The sequence below is a fragment of the Meriones unguiculatus genome, chromosome 2, assembly GCF_030254825.1.
Source record: "Meriones unguiculatus strain TT.TT164.6M chromosome 2, Bangor_MerUng_6.1, whole genome shotgun sequence".
Classification (NCBI taxonomy): domain Eukaryota; kingdom Metazoa; phylum Chordata; class Mammalia; order Rodentia; family Muridae; genus Meriones; species Meriones unguiculatus.
In genome coordinates, this window is record NC_083350.1 from 169,038,546 (window position 1) to 169,044,250 (window position 5,705).

Here is a 5,705-nt window from a genome sequence, read left to right on the forward strand (position 1 = left end):
GTGCATCATCAAGAAGAGCCATAAATGAACCAATGCTTTGCATTCCATCTCTTATTTGCATTCAGGTCTCATGCTTCCTGACTCAAAGCCTTTCTAATAGAGAAATTTTAGGCCCCAGGGATGGAGAAAAGGAAAGGCAAATGGAAAAGAGTGTCTCTCAGCATCTCTCCCCAATCATATGCAAAATTATTTAGTCTAGTTATATGTTAATTCCTACCCTGAATAACTGACAAGGTTGCATTATTCTTGGATTTTAAAAAGTAATGTAATATACAAACTGTTCACCACATTAATTCAGGTGCAACCTTGGACAAATTGCTTTGAACAATTGTAACCACTAAGCAGGATAAATGTGGAAAATGTTTCATTCTGCATGAGGGAGCCTCTGGAATACAGTGAATTTGGAATGTTAAAAGTGACTCAGTCATGTATAGAAAAGACAGAACAAGTACCGTGTTTTTTTTTTAAATATTAATGTGAAGTGTTATCTGAATGTAAGTTAATGTACTATTGTTCTAATCTTTCTATTGAAAGATAAAACATGAAAGCAAATATTTCATGCTTCTCTCACCTTTGCTAACAATCAAGGATGCAATTTGTTTTTGAAAGAGCATAAACACTAATGGAATTCTTGAAAATGCTGAGCTTTAAAATTCTCTTACTTAAAAATAAGGTTTTTGTTGCCAGTAAATAACTGGGTGCACAGAAAAGTGGACTGCTTCAGTTCAAATAATTGCAAAGTTTATTCACCATGTCCCCACCTCTGTTTGTCAAGAACAGCAGCAGACAACAAAAGCTTCATTATTAGCTTAATTTGCAATGTCCAAGACCATCTCAGGTGGGATTTCAAAATCTAGAATTATGTTTTTCTTAGAAAATGAAGACATTTCAGGAGTTTTAGATGGTTCCCACTCAATGGTACTAAATAAGTTCTTTTCCATTTCCGTTTACCCTCAAAGATCCAGATGTGCAGGGGATGTAAAACCAAAACAAGTCTTGCACTTTCTCAGAAAATCACAAATAGCTCTGGCTCAAGATCCAGCTATACCACTCCTGGGTATACACCCAAAGATGCTCCACCATACATCCAGGACACTTGCTTAGCTATGCTCAGAGCAGCTTTATTTATCATATCCTGAAACTGGAAACAACCTTGGTGTCCCTCAACCAAAGAATGGATAAAGAAATTGTGGTACATTTACACTATAGAAAAACAAAGAAACCATTAAACATGTAGACAAATGAATGGACCTAGAAAAGATCATCCTGAATGAGGTAAACTAGACCCAGAAAGACACACATAGTATGTACTCACTTGTAAGTTTATTTTAGCCACATTGTACAATGTAAACATAGTATAATTCATAGAGCCAAAGATAAATACCAAGGAGGACCCAAAGGAGGATAATTAAATCTCACTCAGAAGAGGAAGTAGAATAGACATCGGAAGTATTTGAAGAGAGGAAACAAGGTAAGAACTGAAGGTGAAGATTAGACCTGAGAGAGTGAGGGTGGGGGTGGGGGGACACAGAGGGCCTGCAGAGAGAAGAGAAACTATGGGCAGAGACAACTCTGTGACAAGCTGGAGTCCTAGGACAGGGTAGGCTTTTGGAGGATATGGGGGTTACTCTAGATGAGACTTCTAGTAGCAGGGGTCATGGAGACTGAAGAAGACACCCTCTCATTAGACTGGACGCCTAGTGGAAGGAGGAGAACATCAACCCGCCCCCAAAAACTTTCACCCAAAGTTTACCCTGCCTACAAGATGTACAGAGATAAAGATAGAGCAGAGACTGAGGGAATGTTCTACTAATGCCTGGCCCAACATGAGACTCACCCCATGGGAGAGAGCCAACCCCTGACACTATTATAGATACTCTGCTAGGCTTGCAGACAGGAGTCTAGCATAGCTGTCTTCTGAGAGGCTCCACCCAGCAGTACCTCAAAACAGATGCTGAAACTCACAGCCAAATACTGGGAGAAGCATAGGGAGTCTTGTGGAAAAGTGGGGGGATGGATAAAAGGACCTGACGGTGACCGGAGCTACACAAGAATACCAGCAGAGCCAACTAACCAGAACCCAGAGAAGTTTGCAGAAACTGAAGCATCAACCAAGGACTGGATCTAGGCCCACTACGCAGATGTAACAGACAGGCAGTTCAGGCTTCATGTGGGCTTCCTAGTAAGGACAGCAGGAACTGTCTCTGACATGTGCTCAGTTACCTGCTTTTTGGATCGCTGTCTACTGGCAGGGCTGCCTCTTCAGGACACGGGGAAGAGAACATGCTCAATCCTGATGCAACTTAATGAGCTAGGGTGAGCAGGTAGGGGTGCCCCCATGTTCTGAGGAATAGCGGGGCAGAAAGAAGGAGGGAGAATGGTACCAGGAGGAAAGGAAGGAGGGAGCTAAGACTTGGATATAAAGTGAATAAATAAATAAGTTAATTAAAAATAAAATAACGAAACAAAAAGAACAAGATCTGTGAGACAATCTACAAGCACTCCATGCCCTTAAAATGCCATAGTGTCTCTCTGAGTTGCCCTCTCTTTCTCTCTCTCTCTCTCTCTCTCTCTCTCTCTCTCTCTCTCTCACACACACACACACACACACACATCCTAGTTTTAAGCCCACTGTGTATTAACATATTTTGAATGTTAATTTTATTTATTTCCATCCATAAAGTAGATGTCTCTGAAGAACCTTTTGCCATATCAGGAAGATAATGTAGTATCTTTTTATTTCTAAACATGTTCATTAAATAGAAAAAGCATAAATCAAAATGTTTTAATATGACATGAAGGAACAAATAAGGGCATGATAAAAAAAAAGCATGACTTCATGAAACCTTATTGACTCAGACTTTGCTAAGTTTGGATTTGTGTTTATTCAGAAAAGGTTGTTAGACTATAGCTAAGTGTAGAAAATTGTTAGGAAGCTATTTCTCTAAGTATAAAAGTTAATTTTGAGCCTTGTCGTCTATGGGACTATCTCAAATGATATGCAACCTTCCACCCCCCTGACACCACCCAGGTCTATTCATTCCCTTCAGTCTTCAGCAATAGTGAGAGTGCTCTTAAAGATTCTGCAAAGACCTCTCCAGAAAGCACCACCCTCTGCCTCAACTTTGCACAGACCACACCCATGCACACATCTACGGACTCAGAAGTGTAGCAGTTACTTATCTTCTGTTGCTTATCTCTTTTCGTCAGTCACAGGCCACAGGACTTTCTGTCCCAGGGATACGTGGTGTTTCTCCTGAACTTAGCACCTTTACATCATGAATTCTTTCTACCCCTGAATGCTTTTCCTCCTGATCAGCAGGTCAGATGAGCTGGTAGCTCATCTGGTTCTTATCATCACTGTCACCTGCTCCTTAGTACAGAGTCCTCCCCTCACCACTCTGTCCCACTCTGCTTACTTTTAAAGCATTTTCTGCTGATGCTGTCTTTTTCGTTTGTGGATTTTTGAGACTATAACCTAATTACATGTCTCCTTGCCTTTTCCTCCATGCAAACTCTCCCATATGCACCTTCCCACTCTCCTTCAAATACATGGTCTTTTTTTCACTAATTGTTATCACATGTGTATTTGTAACTTAAATATATCCTATTCTTTTCTGCCTCCTCCTCCCTTACCCCTGAGTGCCTCTCCTGCTGTGCCGTGCTTTCTCTGCACTGTCAGGCTAGTGCAGCTGTCCCCAGCCACCACCATGACCATCTACCTACCAGGACTTCATCAGCCTTGATGAGCCGGTCTCCAGCATCTACAAGATCCTGGAGATCACGGACAGGCTGTGTCTGGAGGTGGAGGGCAAGATGGTGAGTAGAATGGAGGGTAACATAGGTGACTTGCTCACTGACAGAAATGCTTCTGCTGCAGGCCTGCAGGGGGAAGGTAACAAAGGCACAGTAGTCACCAGTGCTGAGATTGTCATGAACTGTCGCTTACAAGAAACCAGCTTCACAAAAGAGGTCTACAAAAGTACATCAAAGACTATGTGAAATCACTCACAGGCAAACTTGAACAGAAACCAGAAAGAGTAAAGCCTTTTATGACCGGGGCTGCAGAGCAAATGAAGCACATCCTTGCTAATTTCAATAACTACCAGATTTTTATCAGTGAAAACATCAATCCAGATGGTATGGTTCCTCTCCTGGACTACTCTGGGAAGATCATATGACTACATTCATGATTTTCTTTAAGGATGGCTTAGAGGTAGGAAAATATTAACAAATTGGACTTATTGCCCTGTCACCATAACTGGCTGCTGCTTATCATCCATGCAACACCAGGACTTAGGACAAATGGGACTGATGTCATCTTAGCTTTTATTTTGACCATGATTCACTTGGAGTGGAGACATCGTATTTGTAAGGAAAAAACATGTCATGTAGGTTTCCTAAAAATAAAGTGCGTTTAAATTAAAAATCAATAAATAATAAACACTACCTGTTGTGTATCTCTTCTTTTCAATTCCTCTACTACCTCCCACCCTTTGCACCTTAATGTGATCTCCTCGGGGCTTACAACGATGGATGAGGCGTGGTAGCCCAATACGTTGTCCTTGTAATGACAGGACAATGAAGGATGACAACCCTGCTAGACAATTAACTCGTGCAAGAGAAGTACTGTGCTTTCTTCATTTCCGTGACTCCTACATTCGACACTGTGGTAACAAAGAAACACAGCAGGGGTTTAATAAACCCTTGGTAAGTATATAGCCCAACAAGAAATAAGAATACTTATATTTTTATTACCCACATAGGGAGATGTCAAGCTTGAACGTATTCATATATGGTTAGAAGTTAGTAAAACAAAAACATACAGCTTCAGAAACGGGTGACAAAAGCAGGGGAGTCTCTTGAGACTTTGAGTTTAGGAATTGGTCATTAGTCTTTTAAGCCTTCATTGTCTATGATAAGTTGAAAGGGATTAAGTGACCTACCAACACTGTTTGATGCTAATCTGGTTGTGTCTCTTTTTGCCATACTCCAAGCAGACCTTCCTCCTGAAGGTACAAAAAATGGTTCTTCAGCTACGGTGTGAGGCTTGGAGCTTGCCAAGCAATTAATTTTATAGCTTGAAGCCTTCAAAGAGAGTGAAGATACCAACACAGAGACTAAAGCTAAAAGGCCTGAGTAGGCAGAATGTATTCCAGCCAGGGTTATCTCCAGGACATAGTTGCTCCTCTGGTGAGTCACAAGTTAAGCAGAATTCACAGTTCTACTTAAAACAGTTGACTACCAAGTTGTGACAGAAAGTACAAGACATCTGGGAACAATAGCTAAAATAGGCTCAGAAAGTTTTGGATTGAAAGTTATGATATTTATAGGAGGACTAATTCGTGTGCAGACTCCCCCACAGGTGGGTGAGATGTCCAACAGAAGTTCTCACCTCCTCTAACTTAGGTGGAGTTTGATTTATTCCAGACTTCTCATTCAGTTTCAAGCTTCTCTCACCTGGAATGTAAGTGTTCTGGTATCTAGCAGCTGCTTACCTGGAAAGAGGCACGAACCTCCCTGATACATGTTTGTAAGGCTGAGTCACAGTCTGAAGCGTGGAGGATCCTTGGAAAACTACGATTTTTCTTAACTATCATTGAATGCCGGGTTGAATAATGTAAATGGTGTGGAAGGCAGTAGAACAGAGGACTGGACGCTGGACTCTGAACTGAAGGACTGAAATCCTCAAGATCTTGACTCAT

The 5,705-nt window shown here is 41.3% G+C and overlaps 1 pseudogene; it reads left to right on the forward strand.

The window, feature by feature from the left end:
• Positions 1-3,729: 3,729 nt before the first annotated feature.
• Positions 3,730-4,231, forward strand: LOC110553987 (translationally-controlled tumor protein-like; annotated as a pseudogene).
• Positions 4,232-5,705: the final 1,474 nt, after the last annotated feature.